The sequence below is a fragment of the Polyergus mexicanus genome, unplaced genomic scaffold (assembly GCF_030449975.1).
Source record: "Polyergus mexicanus isolate NDT 795.1 unplaced genomic scaffold, iyPolMexi1.0 SCAF_7, whole genome shotgun sequence".
Classification (NCBI taxonomy): Eukaryota; Metazoa; Arthropoda; class Insecta; order Hymenoptera; family Formicidae; genus Polyergus; species Polyergus mexicanus.
Genome location: NW_027223327.1, coordinates 2,566,371 through 2,589,915, shown reverse-complemented (window position 1 = coordinate 2,589,915; position 23,545 = coordinate 2,566,371).

Genomic DNA, 23,545 nt, shown 5'->3' with positions numbered 1-23,545 from the left:
TAATCATTTTTGCAATCTTCTTCTAATAGCTATTCATAAACACCGTTATAAAATGTAGAGTGCAATGCGTAAAAATTATTGACGTTGCAATTAAAATGTCACTTTAATTTTAACATTAGGTTCTTTAAATCCATATTCATTTCACATGTTAAAATGGCTATCTGATTATGACAAGCAATTAATAAAAGTCACAACGTTATGCTCGAACGTTAAAATATGAATACGTGCGCGTCTTCGACTTGTAATATAATTCAGACAAAGTACAGCTTAGACAGTTTAGACACATAGTTTAGACGGTATCATTGATCTTATAAGATGAAACGCGGCCAATCTGATTGGAAGGTGTTCGAGAAATCGCGGAGTTTTTTACGGGAATTACACGAAGCAGTCTAAAATCGCGCAGGATTTCTTAGGAATTTTTTTTTTTTCTCGAATTGGCAAGTTGCCTTCCGTGTCCCGGCTTTGGGGCAGTAACGGGAGGAGAAAAACAGGGAAAAGAAGAAGAGCCGGCGGAGACCAAGCGGGGTTCAAATCCGTCGAATCTTAGAAGAGAACGAAACGAAGCTGCCGTGAAGCGACGAGAAGAATTCAATTTTCAGTTCTGAGGAATCCGAAGAAGCCGCTGTCTCAAAATCCACGGGATCATCAAACAGGAATTTATCAAATTTGAGCGGAGAAAAAATGTAACACATCTCTAACATTGATAATATTTCGAATATTCTCCTTCGCGCGCGACATTCGTATTGTTCTTTTTTTTTTTCTCTCGATTCTTCTCTCGTCGATATGACCGATGAAGATCTCGAAAAAGGGCGGAAGAAAAAACTCTCGCGGTGGAGCTCTTCTCTCGCTGCACTCAGCTCCTGTTCGGGGAGGGGATGGGAAAGAGGAGGAGGGGGAGGGCTTTTCTCTCGGCGATCTCGATGGTCCAGCCAACGGGATTCTACAGCTTGGTGTTTTCAGACGAACCGTACCCGTTAAAAGAATTTCGCGGAATGGGAGTATCAATCCTGGAATATTGCTCGCGAGTCGGATTTTTGTCCGATTCGTTCTCGCCATTTGGAGGATTGTTGGACACGCGATGATAAAAAATGGCAGAGCGAACACTGTTGACTGTACATTGTATGATTATTTTTCCGATACGCAACTTGAGAAGTGAAAGTGTCTAAATAAACTGATGCGCATGAAACGTAATTGTATAAAATACACCGATAATAATTCTCGTATATGTGTGTCTATACATATGGTATATCTCTCAATCGTAACAAAAATTCAAATGAATCGATTCGAACGATTTAATACTCGCAAAAGAGAGAGAGAGAGAGAGAGAGAAAATACGCGATATTATAAATACATGCACAATGCGAGAGGAAATAGTGATTGCACGTAAATAAATACAGTTGGGATCAAATGCAATTATGAATATTAAATCAACATTAATTAGAGTAAATCATATACACCGCGAGATTTTAATTAATAACGGCAAATGTTGGTTAATATTTGGCCAGAATCTCCCGCCCCTCCCCTCCTCGAAGATATTTCCATGAAAGGATGATGCAATATTGTCGCGTTGTCAATGACGTAATTGTAATAATACGTGCTCGCGTTAGACATTTATTTATTTATTTATTTCTTATGTTCTCCACATCCTATATTTTTTTTACGAGTCTTCTGCGAAAGAAAATTCCCTCGCACACATTAGGCTTGAGACTTACAGCAACTCTCCGCAATTCCGAGCAATGTAGCGACAAAGGAAAAGAAGATTTGAAATGTGAGAACACAGTAAAAAATATTCAGAGAAGAAGACGCTCGCGCAAAACTTCTCGCAGGGGCAATGCTAAAAGATGGGAAGTGGGTCGAGAAGATTTTCAAGGAAGACGAAAAAAAGGCGATCGTGAAAAGGACACATATATTTATATTATACTTCATCACGATGCTCAATGCGTATATTAACCGAGAAACATTTCACTATAATTGTATGTGAAATATTCGACAAGAAAGAAATATGCACAGAAACCCCATAGTATTGTTAAATCTACAACGAAGTCGAATAAATCAGACAAAACAAAAAATTACTAGTTGCTAATAAATATTTACTTATTTAATAAATATTAACTTTTTTTTTTTTTTTTGGTGCTAGAAAGACATTACGTAATCGAATGGTTTAAAGCGCTGCTTATATAAATTCGGATAAACGTTAATTTGACAAGGATACAAAATTTATTCGAGGAAGATAAACAAATATTTTATCGATTTGGAAAATTATATTAAAATAATTATCATTAGAGCATATGAAGGCATAATCTTCAGTTAAAAATATAATTATAAAGAGAAAAATAGAGAAATATAATAAAGAAAAATAAAAAATAATTAAATTGAACTCGATGTAATACAACCATAAGCAAAGCACTCCAGAAAATTACATTCATTTGAAGATCGGGGATTGATCTACTGACACGTTACTGTCCGTACTGTCCGTCACACAGAATTGTCTCATCTAGATATACATATATATAAAAAAATATATTTATATGTTTATATACATATATTGAATATAATAGATATATTATATATAATTAATATATAAATATATATTTTATTATTAATTATTTTTAAACGACATATTAATAGAAGAAAAATATTAAACTTCAAGCCTCAGTAAGAAAGAGAAAAAGAAGAAAAGTTAGATATCTGTATATCAATATCTGTTAAACACGTAATATTTCTATTCACGTTCATCTAAAATCACAAGATGACAAGGATAACTTTGGGATGTGTGTCTACGTCGTAACTTGAAAAGTGCAGAAGCTAATATTCGGACCAGGGCACGTCGCTTTGTCGTTAATTCGCGAAAACGTGAGAACAGAAGTAACCGGAAGGTTCCGTTTTTACTTCAGTATTCTCAGCGTTATCCTCTTACTTCCTTGGTGTCTCTTACAGCTCAGGACATCGAATTGGCGACGTTGGCGCTTTTTAAAAAGAGCGGGAAAAAGGGAAAGAGGGAGGGAGAGGGAGGAAAAGGGAGAGGGTGATTCATCGCGCGCTATTACGCCGTAATGGAGTTTTCCTCGTGAAAAATAGCCCGGCACAGGTAGGTCGCGCTTTTGCAGATAGAGGAACAAAATAGTGTTGCCGGAAGTACTGTTCGCGCAATAGAGACAGCGCGAATAAAATTTTCATACCCCGTGCCGGAAACAGAAGCACGTTGCGCCGCTTCGTATCTTCTCCTTTTTTCCTCTTTCCGAAACGGAAAACGCCAAGTCAGATAGTCGCTTCGTCCTACGACGACATATATATATATATATATATATATATATATATATATATAAATTCCCGGAGAATACTTTTCGAATGCGATGACCAAAAGGATAATCGCGAGAATGAAGGATATAGATCGTCTCGTAAAAAGATTACGAGAATATGCGACGACTGCGAGTGCTATAAAATGAACGATCCGCGAAAAGAGAACGCTCGTTTCCGATTCTCCTCCATTGAAATAAGAAAAAAAGAAAAAAAAATCTATGCTCTTTTTTTAATTTTAAGAAATTAACTAGATTTATTTAACGAAGCTCTTTTATTTAGGGAAAATAGGACACTTGCGGAGATGGAATGGAAAACGTCGACGAAAACGTAAAGGAGCATTTTCAAGAAATAAAAACCTGCGACTTTGTTCGAGAGAATAATCAGTTTTACGAGGATGAAGAATCGCAAAAGTATCTTGCGCGAAATTCTCGACATATGCGTAAGTTTCTGATGGAAAAGCCCGGAAACTTTTGCTCTCTTCACCGAGTTCCTTTGAAGTCGAAGCGGAACGCGAAGCGCTTTGTGAAACTGTAAGCCAATTTTCGATTAAAATCTCCGAAATCCGGAAAAATCCAACCTGCCGCTAAATATTTCGCAAAAAAATAATTCCGTGATATTAATCTCTCTATGCGTATGTATCGCGATGACAGATCGCAGAGATTCGAGCGGAAACGCGGCAGAATTCTTTACAGAATTATCAATGCCAGTGCTTTTTCTCGTCCCGTTAATAATTCGCAACTCCGTTGCGACATTATGCTATCTGCGTTCATATAAACGCGTGAGATGGTCTCGTTTTGTTCAACGCAGGCGAGAATTGCCGGATTCGTGTTTGTTCACGTGACGTAAGCGGAACGTCGAAGCACGTAGTGCTATTATATCTGTAAACAATAAATATTTGGCGACAGAATTAAACGCATGCTGATATAACTATTATGTACAAATCGGGGCGGCAGCTCCGACGCCGCGGAAAATTTTTCATCGATTCGCGTTTTTCAATGTGACCATAACGCGCCGATTGTATCGAGACGATACGACGTTTATTCGGTAAAATCGATGACAATTTTCATTCCTTTTCATTCGCAATAAATGCTTCGGATTTAGGGGAACGGTACGCGAAAATATATACAGTGATACAGAAAAACGGACTTTCGAGATTATGTGTTTGAATAATAATGTGATACGATGTCCTATTATATATGGGGAAAAAAAAAAAAAAAGTGTGCGAAAGTCCAGCGAAACAATAAATAAACGTATTTATTTCTATCCATACATTATTAAATAGTGTGAGAATTGAACATTTAAATGCAGAATATATTCGCGTGGTTTCGTGGGAGAGAGGAAAAAATATTGAATTTTATTTATTAAATATTAGCAAACTAATTAAAAAATCATTTTTCGCTCGCGATATATTTACAGTTCTTTCGGAATTAATTCATACAAATGAATCAAAATAATTACGCTAAGCTACAGCGATAGATGCATCCTGTGAATGCTATTATAAATTCATGAAATATTTGTAAAAACAAAAAAAAAACATTGAGTAATTCAAAGCATCATGTGAATCGTTTTCTCGGCAGAATTTGATTTGCAAACGGCGATGGCTACAATTTCCCAGAATATTTTAAGAACATCCTGGATATTGCATATGAGCAAAAATATGTATATATATATATATATTGCATGGTAGTGTTTGTATACTTCACTGCGAAAGACATCTTCATTCGAGGCAAGAACGCAGCGAAAAATAAATACGATATTCGAATTTCGCATCGAATATTTCTCTTGGTTATTTGACGAGTAACCACCAGGCAAGTGTTGCCGCGAAATAATGATAAATGAAATATATTAAGCTAACTAAGCCAAATTATCATAGCATAATAAATTATATATAAAATTGATTTGTTAATTTTTTGCTATTTTTTGTTTTCAAGAATAATTTTTTTGCTCCAACTATTAAAAAGTCACGGATATAATATATAGTTCTTCGTAACTTTGTAATAGTTGAAGCGAAACAGTTATTTTTAAAAACAAAAATATTAGCAAATTAATTCCATATATAATTTATCATGTATTATTATTTATGGAATAAGTTATATATGGAATTAATTTGCTAATTTCTTTGCTTTTAAAAATAATTGTTTTGCTCCAATTATTAAAAAGGGCTATGGTAGATTCGTGAATTTTTAATAGTTGCAGCAAAAAGATTATTTTTGAAAACAAAAAATAGCAAATTAATTTTATATATAATTTATTATCATGTTCTGATAATTTGGCTTAGATATATCTTGATAAATTCGCGAGATTGCATTGATAATGATAATGTATATTCCGTAGACCAATCATTCACGGAAAAGTCATGAAAAGATAATGACATATTCTGATTTTAGCAAAAAAAAAAAAAAAAAAAAAAAAAAAAAAGAGTGCGAATAAATAGATGAAACTTGACAGAAACGATCTTTATATCGTAGATGCTTACATATATTCGCGTTGAAAGACAGTGAAATAGATTCGCGCATAGTCCGTGACTATCTCTGCGATTGCACATAAATAGATACTGCTTCTTACGTGTCTCATAGCTATACAAGCTATAAATGCATAATCGGTATAATAAAACTGCAGTAAAATATGATGACTCGCTTTTCAGAGATACGATCGTTAATCATGCCAAGACTCAGCGCGTCTCAAATAACAGACGTGCCTGCGCGATCGTTTTATAATCAAAGATCGGATGTAATGCATATCGACACGCTACAACTAAATCAATTCTTAATAGAGTAACGGTAAACACCATATCAAGTGTGCATGACGATACCATTATACAATGACCTACGATTGGCAGAAGTCGGGAATAAAAAGTAATCGGGACGGCTAAATTAAAAAATATTGTAAGTAAATTAAAAAATTAAAATGAAAAATTTAATTAAAAATTGAAAATTTTTAAATTTTCTGTAAAAAGATATTCGGACGATACAGAAGAACAAATCGCATGTGTGTCGAAAAAAATTTAATCGACAACATGAGATATACTTACACAATATAATTCACGCAATATCGCGTTTTAAAAATACAACAAGAGATTTCTAATATTATAACTACGAAATATAAATTTCGAAATTTAATTACTGATAAAATATTGTCACGGAATATTCCTTTAAGCAAAAGTCGCAATGTTTCGCAATAATATACAATCTGGGTCTCGGCGAGAAACCTTGAAAGTGTTGGATCCGAGCCCGAGAAACTACGTCACTCCACGATTCTCTGTACGCCTACGTTCAACACGCGAACACATACCAACGCGTATATAGAGTTGAGGCCAGCCCCTGTTTACACGATCTTTCGTTCACAAGGAGAGCCCTCAAACTTGATCTTTGGAAGAAACAAGTTGTTCGCGAGACCTCGCTTTCGAGAGAAGTTTTCGTCGAGAAATTTTCGTCGAGAAATTTTCGTATTGGTATCCCTAGCCTGGCGAGTGTATTTCCGTTTCCTTTGGCGAGTCGTGCATTCTCGTCCCTCGGACCTTCAATTACGAGAAAGGGGGGAGAGGAAACCAGTATCGAATACAACAAATTATACTTAAAAGAGTCCAGTCTATTCTCAGGGTACTTGATGATTTTTAGAAATTTCTTTTATTAGAATATTAGAAATATTGATCTTTCTAGCGTTTTACATATGTTTTTATTCATGTTTAAACAGTACGTCAGTATCTTTAAATTTTAAATTTTTTTTTCTTTTTTTTTTCGATATGAGTGTGACACGCTGTTCCTTATCTAAAATAAAAAAAACTGGCTTAGTTTTATTCAGTAGGATATTTTTGGGATACTATATATGTTAACCTAATTAGAATTTAAAATCAAAAAAATAATATTTAATATTTTTTAAATAAATTAATATTAAATTAATAATTTAATAAATAATCTTCAAGAAATAAAAAAATCTCAGCAAAATTGAAATATATCTAATTTTAAAATGACGGTACTTTGTTATTTTACAATTTTTTCTAATAAAATTAGGTTGAAAACATATGTAAAACGCTAAAAAGTATCAATATCTATTATATTCTTTAAAAAAAAAAAAAAAAAAAAAAAAAAGAATAAAAAATCAATTTTTTACATTGCTAGAGTAACCTGACCCTTAATCGTAAGAAAAATTGGCTTAGTTTTATTCAGTAGGTTATTTTTGGGATACCGAACCTAATTAGAATTTAAAATTAAAAAATTAATATTTAATATTTTTTTAAATAAATTGATATTAAATTAATAATTAATTTAATAAATAATCTTCGGAAAATAAAAAAAATTTCAGCAAAATTGAAATATATCTAATTTTAAAATGACACTGCTTTGTTATTTTATAATTTTTGTAAGATGATAAATGATATCAATATCTAATATTCTTAAAAGAGATTAAAATAAAAAAATAATAATAAATAAATAAAAAATAATAAATTATCAATTTTTTATATTACTAGAGTAGCCTGAATCCTTATTTATTATATTTATATATAATATAAATACAATATTATTTATTATATTTATTATATATATAAGGTAAAAAAGAAACCTCGATAAAAATAAAAAAAATAAAAAAAATAAAGGAACAATCTTCTCGATTCCTTTATTATAATGAGACCATTACCTCTTCAAACTTTTTTCGACAGATGAAAAGCTATTTAAATGTGTCATAATATGCGTGTAAAAAGTGCTACACTTAACAATATAATAATTACAGATGTTTGTTTTATATAAAAAAAAACGTCACAAATATTTTTAAAAGAATTAATTTATAGAAAATTCTTATTTAGACATTGTGCCTTTTTTTTTTTTACATACGTTTAGATATTTATAATACTTTAATAGCTTTTTCAATGTTCGTTTTTCTATTGATATTTCACGGTATAAGAAGCGATAACATTTATCAGGATATATAAATACATTGCAGTTTTGGATAACGAAAAAAATACAACGACTGCGTGATGCAGCGCTTCCGTTTCGTCAGGAGCGCGGGGAGGATCATCTGATGGAAGCCTAAAGTAGTAAATTGTGCAAATTGTACATTACATACATGTACCATATATTAATCGGTGCAATGCGAAGGTAATTCAAATCGCGCAACGCAGTTCTATGACAGCGTTATTCAGCAGCAGGCGCAAATAATTCTATTCCGGTGATGCTTCAATAGATCGATTAAAACGTTTAGGTTTTAACGATGATTTGTACAAACACCGTGTTCGTATCGTCGATGGACGGAGATGGAGGGAGATCAGAGGTGGCCAGAGATACGTTTAATCGAATTCACATTTATAATGTTGCAAATAAATCTCGTGATAAAGCTTATTCTTCGATCTATTTAATACTGCACAAACTGATATTTAATCGCATCTTTAAGAGCGCGTATGTTTTATGACCTATTTACCGAGGAGGAAAAAAAAAAAAAAAAAAAGAACCTGTGTGATCACTGAGTGTATATCTTTGCTCTTTGCTTACTTTTCAACTACCGATACCGTCTATAATCCTGCAAAATTCGCCGAGTTGTACGCGCGCCACGAAACTTTCCTCATTACGCTTTCAAATTATTTAAACTGCCATTATTACTATCTTGCTTTAATATGCCCGCAAGATAGGACGAAAGTCAAAAACTTCCCCAAGCAATTTTCTTTGCGGCACGAAGGACAAAATTAGCAAAATCCCATAATAAAGAAAAATATATAACTGGAGAACAGCCGATTATTTTGATCGGTCACTTAAGACACACATACACATAATTTCCGTTTTCCTATCTATTAACCAAGATTACGTATATTTATATTCTATAGGATGCCGTCTGAACGCGGAGGGAGAAAGAGAGAGAGGGGGGGGGGGGGGAGATCTGTCGTCCCTTCCGGGCACACGAGAAAGATAACGCAATATCTATCGCTACGAGAATTTATCGCGGAAAGTATAAAGCTTTCAGGCTTTAGACACGTTTTTAATCGATCCTCTCTTTCCTTCTTCTTAATATCGACCCGCGTTTTAATGGAGTCGACGAGACGCTTTCCTTCATCGATAATCGAATTATTCGAAAAACGAGTGTCCTCTCCGTTCAACGTGAGCAATAATACGAAAAATCGAGGAGAGCAGGATAAATGGAACGATGACGAAAATCAAATGAGATTAATGTAAGTGTCTGACAGCCGTGTCAGCGACATTTATCGCAAAAAAATGAAAAGAAATATATATAAATATTTTTTTATGATATATACATATAAATTATATGTAAATTATATATATATATATATATATATATATATATATTGTATAAATGGAAAAAAATAGAAGCGTATATACTTGTTATATATACCTGACGAATAGTATTAGATCGTTCATCTTGAGTTATACAGGGTGTCTATTCAAATTACGTAAAAAAAATTCCCTGATCTCTTCCAGATATTTTTGTTCAAAATTTTAGATAAAGAAAATATTTTAATGATTTTTGATGCAATTTTCCTAAAATAAATATTTTTATTGTACACGTTTTCTAACGCTTTCACCCATGCGAAGGAAAAACACGAAGCTACTTAAGTTTCAAATGCTAGATTTACAAATGCACGGGGAAAGAACAAGAAAAAGAAGAAAAAAAAAATACTTTTCATTAAAATAGCTTTCATTAAGATAGCAATTTTTAACTCGCATAACATTATCATCTTTTATCATTAAAAATAAAAATAAAAAAATATATACTGCATATTCAATATTTTGTTAAGACATTGAATATATAAAGAGAGATAGATATTTATAATATATTTTAAACATATAATGTACAATTTGGTTTATCGACGGATGCGTATTGCTCACAGTACAAGAGCAAAATTATCAAAGAGAGAATATTTTAAAAAAATTCCCTGAATCCCAATAAAATTCCCTAAGAATTCCATATTTTCCATATTTTTCCAAAGAGTAGACACCCCGTAGACATCTACTGGCATTGGATCACGAAATAAAATGTGGCATCCTTTCATCTCATCAGACTGAATCTTTTGATAACTCTTGCGTACTTATCAAGTGTTTTTCGTCGTGTAAATGCATGAAAGAATTTTCCTCTCGCGTTTTATCCGCGAAAATTACTGCGTTGTACGAATTGCCGAGAAATTCTCGTAAACCGAACGTTGTCGATAAAATGTAAATTGAAAAGCGAACAGATGCGCACGAAGAGAACACACAGCAATACAAATTGCCAAATGCGGCGGCGACTAACCCCGTGGTAAAAACGCACATCGACAAACAAAACAATTTCTTTAAAGGGCAATGCACGAAACGCCCGTTATCCCCCTTCGGGATCAAAAGAACAAAGGGACTCGGACGCACCAGTCGGCACTTTCGAACTCTCCAATATTGGAGAGTAGTGAGTGCAGTGAGATAGAATCGATGATCAAAGGGCGAAACATCGATTTGATATTTGCTGAAATGTCCAAAATTTCGCGAGAAGGTTTCTATTTTTAATTTATATTTATATTATATTATTTAATTTATATTTTATATATATTATATATTCACAAAATATACTGCTATAAATTTATTTCGTATATAATATTATAAGATGCATTTTTTTTTTTAAATCAACTGATTGAAACAGCCATTACTAATTAATTTTTTTCACCGAAACTTCACTTTGCAATGCTATATTATTGATTGTCTATGATGAACACATTATATATATATATATATTAATTATAATAATAATTATAATAATAATTAATTTAATTTATATTAAATTTATATATTTTTATTAAAATTTCTATTATAATTCTTATTCCGTCTATTATTTATTTCATTCAATTAGCATCGATTAATAGACTCGCACGATACGGAACGTTTACGGATTTGCTTGCTCCATTTGCCCCTCGAACGAGAAAAAAAATTTTCGCGACCTTACCCTTAGACACACGTCAAGGGTACATAATACAGACTGCGTTTGAATAATGGCCGCGACCGAATAATGCGCGGTTGATTCATCGCGTTGCTGATAAGCCGATTCAATTTTCGAGGGGGGGGGGGAGCTGAGAGGTCCCCCGGCTGCTCGCAGGTGAGATTAATCGTCCCTAAAGGGACACAACGCAACCTGTCTAGGGGGGATCGTCTCGTTGCAATGGAGGAGAGATAACTTTCTTGCCGAGCGCGGCCACGCACGATATTCCGCGGATATCTACCGTCGTCGCGGGCTAATTGCAAGCGCATTCCCCCTTCCCTCCGCTCTCCCCCTCCACCCCGCGAATGGGGGGCCGCACGCGGCGATTAATTACCCGGACGAGAGCGACCGATTAAATGCGACAAATCGTCTACATTGTTGCTGCGTGTAGCGCGACACAGTTTCTCCCCTCTCTCCCCTCCCCTCTCCCCGTCTACGCTTCGTTTGTTTCCGGTTCCCGAATGAGAAGCCGGATTACGCGAAGGGCTCCTACTGTGCCAGAGAGGTGTGAGGATGAGATAGATATCGCTTTCGTTTCGATATAAGGGCGACGCCACGCGTAACAATGTATATGTACGTATATGTATATGTGTGCTTTGACAAGGTAACGTTGTTTTGTGTTAATATATCTTATGTAAGGCGAATGAATTTTCTCTTGAAATATACGTATTGTATATATAAATTGTACTTCTATCTTTCGTTGATTTGACGTCATTATTAATGATAATGACAAATTAATGATTATTAATGATATAAATAGCGACGAAAATCGGAAAAAAAAGAATTACGGTATTTCGAACGTAAAATAAAAATATTCCTTCATCATTCCTTATCATTATCAATGATATAAATAGCGAGAAAAATCAAAAAAAAAGATCACGCTGTTTCGAATGCAAAATAAAAATATTCCTTTTCTTTCTGCTGATATTTATTAGAATAAGCGACAGCTATTCTGAATAAATCCTTATCGATCAGCATTTAAAGAGTGATTATCAACAGCGTTGTGTATATATCTGTATTAAAAATTTATACGAATAAATATTCTAATGAGTGCAGATTATCGCGTCAACAACGTCAAGTAATTAGCCCATTTATCCATTACTCGCATTCGATAGAATAATTATTCAATCTTGATAAACCGGTGATATTTTTTATTCGGGCTTTGAATAATTTATCTACTTTTATCATCTGTGAATATCAACGGTTATTTAAAAAATATCTATATTGATGTTCCAATCATCGACATTTCTATTTATTTCTTTCAAAAGTGGAACAATCGAGGCAAAATCTCTATTAAAAGAGTATCAAATATATAATTCGAACTTTGCGATCGATAATAAGGAAAAAAGAAAGAGAGAGAGAGAGAGAACACATTTCGACTATAATATTTATTAAATTTCGCGTTCACGATGGTTAATATTATCGCTTTGTTTTATAGAGAAGAATTCAATCTTCTCTTTGTAATCCGTTTATCCGTAATCTCGTTTTATTTTAGATATAATTTAGCACCAGAACTTGCGTAAACTTTGGGGAATACTTGGTAATCTCTACATCTCGCAGTCGTGGTATACGTGCGGAAATATAAAGTACCATTATTACTTTCATTACACTTTAATCTTCTTTTAATAAAAAGAATTAAAAGTTTTTGCAGCCGAAATTAGTGTAAATTTGTTTTAACAACTTTAACAATTTTTGATAACAACTGTAATAAGAATGAATTGTGAGAATTTATGTGAATTACCTACGATGCAAACAACATGTTAAAATAAAAAAAAACTCCCGTTCTTGTTTCAAAATCAATTAAATAAAAATTTTCTTTAAAAGAAATAAGTGCATAAAAAATGTCGGAATTTTTTTCCCTTCTAATCTATCATATTTATTGGAAAAAAAAAAAAAAATTTTTATTTCAGCCAAATATTTTTCTCTCGTCAAATGTTCTAGGACCGATTTAATTGTCGCAACGATAAATCGTTTATTCGATTCGTCCGGCATTTTCACCGCAGCAACGGAGCACTCCCGGCGACATCCGATTAACCGACGTCGACCCGGCATCACTTCCGTTATTACGAGCGAATTGCCTCGACCCTCGGATACACGTTCCTCCGTCCTGGTTAAACAGCTGACTCGTGTATACATTGTCCGTGGTATATAGTATGGGTTTACGGAAACGTCCCTTGTGTGTGTGTGTGTGCGCGCGCTAGAAGTTAGAGATTCTCAGTCGATTGTTTCATTGCTATTTTGCGTGTAATAGAAAATCGCCAAGAGATTCCCGGTTGATCCATTTTCTCAAAATTTTTTTTTCGTGTTACAGCCACTTTTAAAGATACGATTTTTAAAAAATGATATCTCAATATAATATCGAGTAATTGAAAGATATTTGACAGAATAATATTCTCGTCCGACATTTCAATTAAATGATGTAATTACGTTATCTCGTCGATCACGTGAAACGGTTAAAGCTACGATTTACGTTAAATTTCGACAATTATTTTATATAGAATAGTAATCAAAATGTAACGCTGCGCAGGTTATTTCGCTGCATCGCTGTCGAATGGATAATTCGATGAATTAACAAATTGGCTTATTACTTTGCGAGCGGAATAATTTGTCGGGCTATCAATATTACGAGAGTCGCTTACTATCGATCTTCGTTAACGAACCGCAAATTTTCCAACGAGGCCCATTAAGCCGGACACGCCGTCGATGCCGATGGCGTGGTGGAAAATTCGAAATGTAACACAGCACTACGGCTAATAGTTTTCAGATTGGCCATCCTTGTGAAATACCCGCGCGTTCAAACTTGCATATCGTTATTGAATGTGAAAGGGATCGGAGTAATGGTACGCGGTGAGATGCAGTAATTTATGCGATTCCCGCGCTGGATCACGTCGGTGTATCTACATTCTCAAAAGAAATTAAATCATAGTCGATTAAGCTTCTTCCGAGAATGCAAATAAGAGACATTCAAAGTTACATTCATAATTTTTTAATTCATCCGAAACAAAGGAGTTTTATCATAGTAGATATATTTAATCTTTTTTTTTCCCCAGAGAGAAAAGATCAAATAAAATAAAAAAAAACAAATAAAAATAAAAACGCGAGATGCATATTTAAACGTCTCCCTATATAAAAAAGATTTTCAAAAAAATTTAAAAAAATATTTTACACGTATTTTTCGACAATATTATGTATACAATCATATGTATATCAAATATAGGTATTTCTACGCGCTGTTTAAATGTCAGATTAAGTTCCCTCTATCTCTCGTCTCTCGTCATTACGGCAAACGTAACGTGCAACTATTCTAGGAGGGTCATTTCCGCTTAAAGACGGCCATGATGCAGCTTTGCTTTGCGATAAAACGTGCTAACAACTTCGTCGAAATTCAACGGTAATGACGATACGAAGCTTGACAGTTGTTCTGACGATACAACAAGATTGAATACAACTAAAGAGATATTTAAATGGTTACAAGTAACAAGAAGATTTTTAATCTTTTTAACTGATTTTTCTCTCAATTTATATCGATACACGTATATTATATATATATATATATATATATATATATATATATATATATATATATATATATATATACATATATGATTTTGACATTAATGACATATAAATTGATATATTTTTATCACACGTGTAAGAAAAGTGTAAAATATATAAAAATATCTTCTCTCTCTCTCTCTCTCTCTTGATATCATCCACAGACGTCACGTTCAAATTCTCTCTAGAGGAATTCAATAATTTAATTATTAATGAACGGGAAGAATTTTCTCGTCCCGATAAATGGCTTTTCACACTCCCTCGGCAATATACCTCTCTCCGAAATTACCGCGATCAATTTTACTCGCGGAAATTAATCGCCAAGCGTATGAAGTGTCTCGGATAATTTAATTTCTCATTAGACACACGATACTGTTCGAAACGACGACGTACGAACTACCATATATGTACATATATGTGTGTGTGTGTGTGTGTGTGTGTGTGTGTGTGTGTGTGTGTGTGTGTGTGTGTATGCGATATTAATTTTAAACGATTCCTTATCGGGCGAGGTGACTGAACGTAAAATTAATGCCCGTTACTTCAAAATTAATACTCATTTGCGAGTTCATTAAATAATTTAGTCATAAACTCTTTATCGCTGTTACACCATATGACGGACATGTCCGTTAATATGAGAGTTGCCACATGATTATTTAGATCCGCTTTCAAATATTTTGCATTACCATCATTTTCAGGCAGAGATTTTACCATAGCAATAAAAAAAAAAAAAAAATAAAAAATAAAAAAACAATTGATTAATATCGTTACAATTACATTATAGTAAGTAAAATTATTTTAATTTTTTTTTTATAATATAAAATGTCTTATTAATAAAAAAAAAAACCTCAAAGTTTTCTATAAACATATCATGATTTGTCGGATATAATTACCGCTAAGTTACAACTATTTACAGTCGTTTAGATAAATATAAACGCGTTTATCTATGACTGAATTGTACCAAGGGTCTAATTATGAGGTAGTGATACGGCATCTAATGATACGATAGCCTATCTAGATCATAATCCTATTCGCAATGTAGACAGAGACGGAAAATTTAATTAACCACAGTTAGCGATCCTAGTTGGTGCAGCCCAGTCCTATATCCGTCGGCGTTTGGCTGCAAATGTGAATTAGCACAAACGTTATTATCCAATATCCCGAAATTAATGAGCGGTGATATATTCCCGCTGCCCTGTCCAAAATTACGATCCGTCCAGGGTAGGGATTTAAACGTTTAAACGTTTCAAATAAAAAAAAAAAAAAAGAAAAATTAAATACGACATTAAGCCACCCATACACCCGTATAAAGATAGTTATACGATATTATAGCACACTATGTATCTCAACGCGCGTTTATAATCTGAAAATCCTCCTTAGAATGCATTATTCTTTAGGATGTTGAAAGAGAGTCATTTCAGGCTGGTTTATGCAAAGCATTTTTACGACATGTCATCGTGCTTGCGAAAGACGTTATTTTACTCAAAATGCGGCGACGCGAGAAATTGTGTGTGTGTATTGTACATATGTTAATTCGTAACCTCGGTCTAATAGACTTGGTCGAATCAGCATGGCGGCTTTGACGTACGACGAAGTTAAGATCGAGCCGTCGTATAAGAAGGGTCACGGCGGCCCAATTCACGCTCCGTGGGCACTTAACATTACAATACCTTCAGAAAAAATATATATATAGGTTGTACATAAATCTTCATTTCATATAAACGCTCTGCCTCGAAACTACATACGCGCGTCGCGTAAATTATTATAAATATAAATTATCCAGTATTATGACCGAACGCGTGTACGCGTGCGTGTGCGCGCGCACGCTCCTCGCCTAGGGCATCGGTTTTACAATGAGAACGTATCCCTTGAAGCATCAGCGAGATACGGGAGAGATGGGACGGGGATGGGGAGAAACAAACGCGCGTCCGCTTCCTCCCCCAGGATTTAGCGCGCGGGCGAAAGAGAGTTAAAATGTTTGTTACTTGTGATTAATGACGGCGGGCATCGCCGGTCGTTAGGATCCGCTTCCGTTCCTTTTGTTAACACTCGGCCCCGCGCTTCCGTCCCGCTCGTATCTGATTTCTTTGCGCGCGGATTTAGCGCGCGACCGCCGAGTGTTTTTATTATTATTACGCGATGTTAAATAGCTTTTGCTATACGTTCGACTCGAGGTGTGTATACGAGCCTGCCCCCCCCTCCCCGCCTCTCCCCTTCCCTTCACGAATAAAAATACGAATAATATATCCATTGGTGAAAGAAGAAAAGAGAAAATGTACTATGGTAGAATCAATTTTTTATAAATTAAAAAAATCAGATTAATTCTTTTTATATAACAAGACAAAATTTTTATAAAATAAAAATAATAACAATAAATAATAATAGACAATATAATAAAATATAAAAATATAAAATATAATAGATAATAAATAAATAAATTTTTTATTCTATTGTTTTATAACAACAAATTAATTTGACTTTTTTATTTTACGTAACGATAAAACACTGATATGGCATAAATTGTCAATAAATTGTCTCCGATAAAGATTGAATAATATACGCGAAAGAATGATGAGCATCGGGGAAGTCGGGATTATTTGCCGCGTTCGCAACAACCGGATATTATATATCGCGAGATTAGAGACAGCAATGGTTAATGCGTTACCTTCGACGATAATGTCACCGCGCAATATGTATACGACACGATCGTTAATAGGATAGCTCATTTTCCACGCCGTGATAAGTGCGTGAACGCGCAATGTTTGGGGGAGAGATCGATTCGAAGGCTCTCGCCGCGTAACTTCCACCGAAACGTCCTCCAAATGATATCCTCCCGAACGACCGGCCATAATCGATGACACACGTTTTCCAGACAAGAAAAACAAAAATATTATTGCTTCTATTAGGTAATATATCCCTCCTCTCTCTCTCTCTCTATTGACTGTGCACGATGCATCCAAATTTCATCCGTTACAAAGACTTTCTCTCTCTACACAGATAACGAGACGAAGACAGACGCTAAAAATGTGCGACACCGTCACTATCTATTATCAGTATCAAAATATATCTCAGCGATACCAACAATAAACTGATAGAGAACTTTTGCGATATTTCGGATGCGGTAAATGTGTCAGATTCGATGCAAAATCATCAAAGCAATTTTTATCCTATGTATTTATATTATATTATTACATATCTTTATTATATTATTGATACATATACGTGACATAACGCGACATTAAGATAAGGACAATAAAAATGAGAAAAATAAAAAGTGAAGGGAAAGAGAAAATTTTAATTAGTCGGTGTTCTAATAACGTTCTATCTCGATTAAGCGATTTGAAACGCGATGAGGTAAAATCGAATTTTCACGAGCTCCTGTTTTATTAGAAAATATATTCGAGAGGTTTCGAATTATATATAAAACTTAAAATCTGGATACACAAAATATTTCGTTAAAGCTACGCATTAATCACTCGATATATCAATGTCAAATATACGTTATTAATCAAACATGAATTTATGATATTATAATTGGATTCTATTCCACGGACACACTGTTCAATTTCGATCGAAAACACTAGCTTATCTAAGGGACCTCTTACAAGGAAACCTATCCAAGTGTTACACTCAGATTTTTTTTCAAATCTGGCACAAATGTAGAACTATCAAAAATATTTGACCCGTCTTTTTTTTTTATTTACACCCATAAGCGAGTAGTTGATACCCCTTCGATATTTAACCGTCTCCCATTATGAGTACGACAAAAATGCATAAGAAACAAACTTTAATGCAAGATGTAAAAGTTTTTTTGGATCGCTAATTATGAATGTAAAGTAAGATTTGCAAAATTATTTGTTTAAATAATAAAATGTTGAAACAAATCAGCAATAAGATTGAAAAAAAAATTGAAGTGCTTTATTTAAATGAAGTGGCTTAAGATATAAAGGATTTTTGAGTTGCTCGTTACATATGTTATTAACACACACACACACACCACACAGCGTACACACATTTCTCTTTAATATTGCATCAATAATCTTGCATTAAATTTTGTTTCTAATGCATTTTTCTTGTACTTATAATGGTAGAGGGTTGAATATTGAAGATGGTATTACCTACCCCCTAAAACCGCTTATAGGCACAAATGAAAAAATACGGATCAAATATCTTTGATAGTTCTACATTTGTGCCAAATTTGAAAAAAAAAATCGGAGTGTAACACATAGGTTTCCTTGTTAGTTCAAGTGTATTTTGCTTCGAAATTACTCAGTATCTTGCTACGAAATTGTAACTCTGGAAAAAGGAAAAAGAATAAAGATTTCTGTTATGCGATACGCCGAGCAAACTTTCGGGACAGATTCGAACACCGTTGAAAAAGTTCGCAATCACGGCTCATTACGCGTGTATAATAGGAACAAACAAAGCGTTTGAAAAGAAACTATCGCAACGTCGAGAGAAATTAGAGACACGAAACATTGCGAGTGACTATAGAGACAAATAAGCGATAAACTACATATTATACTTCTAAAACTGATAAGAATTGATAAGAGTATTTTGAAAATGAAATATGATCTTATTACATTAGTTTGCCGATCTCATCATTATAGTACCAAGTACGATCTCATTATATCGTTTGACATGATTTTATTGCAGTGCTAAATTTTTTTCCAAATGACTCGTCCCGTTCGATTCAACGCTTGTAATGAGAGATCGCGATTGATTTTCGTCTCTATCATTGTTTTTGAAATATTTCGATAACAATTTTCATGCGTAAGACGCGCGACGTATGATATTAAAAACCCCATATGTCATCGAAATTTGTGATTCAAATCATTGTGGATATTTAATGCCGTGATGTGGTAAAGTTCAAAAGACATTCGCGACGAAAATTTATCATTTCTTTATTATATTCATGATACCGCGATGCTATAAGTTTTTCAATATTCTCATCATAATATGGTAATCAATTTTCCTAATAATATGTATCATATAATATAAAATATTTATAATTATATATAGCTGACATTGAGACAGTATCATTTATACAGGTAATGGTAACAAAATATTTTTATAATTACAATTTATATATAAGTATTTGAAAAAATAATAATTTAAACTTAAATATTATATAAAATTAAATATTAAATTTCAATATCATAGATTTATTTCAAAAAGATAAATTTTTTCTTTATTTTATATATATATGAAATTTTTAATGATAATTTTTAGTCATTATTTTTAGTAATAATACAGTGTAAAAAATCTTTATGGTATAAAATATTCTTAAGAAAATTATTTATATTAAATTATCGTTATTGCAACCCTAAGTAATGTAAAAAATAAAATATTGCTCCAGTCGAGCATTAATTTCTATAATAACTTCCAAATTTGCATGATTACGATATAAATATTTTTTCAGATCGCATTGCGATATCAAAGAAAATTTGACAAAATTCCGATTGCTCGTATTATATACAAGATGGCACACACTTGTAACAAGAAAGCTTCTGATTAATTATACACGGCAAAGCCTACGGGCCTTCATCCGAGAATACGGAGTAATTAGTCATGACCGTCTGGTACATGTGTTACTATTAAGGAAAAAACACACGCGCATATCTTCGGTGCATCACTAATCGAAGGCCGTATAAACAAAACGTAATTCGCAAGAATTCGATAATAATAATTATTTTAATCTAACGTGTATATAGATGTAACGATAAAAGAAATTGAAAAATATATCAGGTCGATAGTGCATTTAATAACAAGCACATTTATTACAAGTAAAAAAAATACTTAAACATTTTTATAAAATATTTTTATAGTTTCTTGCGTATAATAATAATTTTATAATTTTTTTTTTTTAACTAAAAAAATTTGTTTCTTTTAGAAAGATTCGAGAAATCTCATCAGTTACGAGAGGAAATAATATGTCAACTGGACAGACAAATATATCAGAAATCGTGAAAATATTTTTATTTATTTTCTTTTTTTCCTTATAAAATTGCATCATATAGCGGGAACGCGAAAGTATGCGATCTCGCTCAAAGCCAGCAAACGCGCGTTGCACGGTAACGTCGCTGTTAATAAAGGAGCAATTCATTAGAGTTTGCCACCCGCCGTTTCATGAATTCACCGATAAATTCTCATTAGTACCCCGAGGAGAATTCGAGAATTCGCGCGCACAAGTACGTTGCATAAGGGATCTTGCAGGGGGATAAATAAACTCGGTGGCGCTGGTGAAGCCGCGATCGAGCATTGCCTATTGACAAGCCGGTAAACTGCCATTACAGCTGTTTCACGAATACCCAAGCTCTTTTATAAGGGACGATAAAGACGGATATTCGCGACAGGGCGATAAAAAGATACGAGATACGGGAATTCAACTTCGAAATATTTTTATTTTTGAATTTTTTTTATGACTTAAATAAAGTCAACTTTAAAAGATAAAGATAAAAAATAGAAAAATATGATTTTACAGGACAAAGGTTTTGTTATATATTTAATATTTTTCTTGAGATATGAAAAAACTATTTTATATAATTTTAAATATTCCGGAAATTATTTACTAAAAAAAAAAAAAGGATATTTCACGCGCTGCTTTCATCTTATTTTTATTCGCAAACTATGCACTTTTTTCCTTTTAAATTATTTTTTATCTGTCAAATATTAATAATCATAAAAAAACTATTTTAGTATGATTTGATCATACTTTCGCGTATACTGCTGTCAAATACTGTGTATAGAGGACACTCACTCGAGTCTGTCGAGATGTTTCTCAGCAAAAGACGCAATCTCGCAAATTCCGCAATTATTATCGCCGTATCTTCAATCCTTATCGCACACGCGAGTCAACGACAATTCCTCCCGACGAGTCTTCACGAATGATTTTATTATAAAAAAGCCTCGCACATACATACACACACGTACACGACCCTGAGTATCCTTTGTCATTCACGCCCGACCGGTCAAGGAAACGTCACGTACGTCGTCAAATTTTCACATCGGGAAAACGCACGCACGCACGCACGCACGCCGCGGTTCTCGCGACCAATGAAAACGGCCACCGATCCCGTCTATCCCGTGGGGGAGAAGGGAGGTGCTGTTGACGCTTTTTCTCCCGGTTCCTGCGCGCCGCCGACCACGTGACAACGACTGTCACCACTATCTTTCTCGGGGGAGAGATATCGTTCGCGGAGAGGAGGCTACGCGCGACGCACGGAGCGACACCGTGAACTGAATTCGGCGCGGCTACGGCCGAGGCTACGCTCGAAGCCCCCGATTTACTCCCCCTCGAGGACGACGAGGGGACCGGGGGATGGTGGGAGGGGGAGGCCGGAGGACGCCGCCCGCGGCGCCTCGACGTGGAAACTTCCCCGCAGGCTCGCTCCCACCGGCTACCACCGTTGTTTATCGATACGTATTTCGCGGTAATACGCCCGCTCGGTGCAGGTGCGAGGTCGACAGCCGCAGTTACGCTCGATCGGAAATGTGGCGGTTTACTATGATGTTGCTATGAGAGAGAGAGAGAGAGAGAGAGAGAGAGAGAGAGAGAGAGAGAGAGAGAGAAGGAAAGAGAGGAAGAAGGGGCGATGCAAAATGATGGTGCGAGATAGTGCAAATGGGTTTTAACGGAAATTTTGCCGGATAGTGATTTTCAATTTTGAATTTTTAGTATATTTTTTTGCGAGAGATTAATATTTTTTTTTTCCAAATTGAAATAAAAAATTGTTTGCGTAAAAAGTTTAATTAATAATACTTCTCAAAATAAAGCGAAATCGTATCAAAAGTATGTTGAACAATCGTTGCTCAAACAGTTCGTCATAGTCAATGTATTACACTATTTAATAACAGTATATACCTCTCTCTCTCTCTCTCTCTCTCTCTCTCTCTCTCTCTCTCTCTCTCTCTCTGTCTCTCTCTCTTTACTCAAATCTTGAATAAAAATTTCTTGAAAAATTCCTTCCAGGCATTTTCGTTCAAAATTCCAAATAAGGAGAATATTTTGAAGATCTTTTGGTGCAATTTCCTAAAATAAATTTTCTCATTGTACGTTACGTTTTCTAATGCTTTTCATTCATACGAAGGAGAAGCACAAAGCCATTTAAGTTTTAAATGCAGGATTGACAAAGATACTGAAAAAAGAAATTGGATAGCTTTCGTTAAAATATTTGTATCGCTAAAAATTAAAATAAAAAATATGTACCGCATATTCAATATCTCGTTAAGATATTGAATATACAGGGTATCCCAGAATTACCGCATCACCTGCTAATGACAGATTCTTAAAATCATTTGGAGATGATTTTTTTTCTCAGCGAAAATATCGAGGCATCAATAATTTTCGTGTTAAAAGAAGGGCATTTTGCAAAGTAAACTTTATAAAGCGTTTATAAAAATACATTCTTTAGTTAATTTCAGATAAAGTTTACTTTAATAGAGAGAGAGAGAATTTTAAATTAAGGCTTAGTTACAAAGATATATGATGGAAAAGATTGGAAACTTGCAAAAAATAATGATCTCTCTCGACATTTTCGCTGAAGAAAAATCGTCTCCAAATGATCTCAACAATCTGTCATTAGCAGGTGATGGCAATGATCCTGGAACACCCTGTATAAACAGAGATAGATATATATATTTATAATATTTTTTGAATACATAATTCACAACTCTTGGCTTATTGGTGGGTTGACCTACTGCTTATACTTACAGTATAAGAGCAAATTTTAAAAAAATTCCCCGAGTTCCA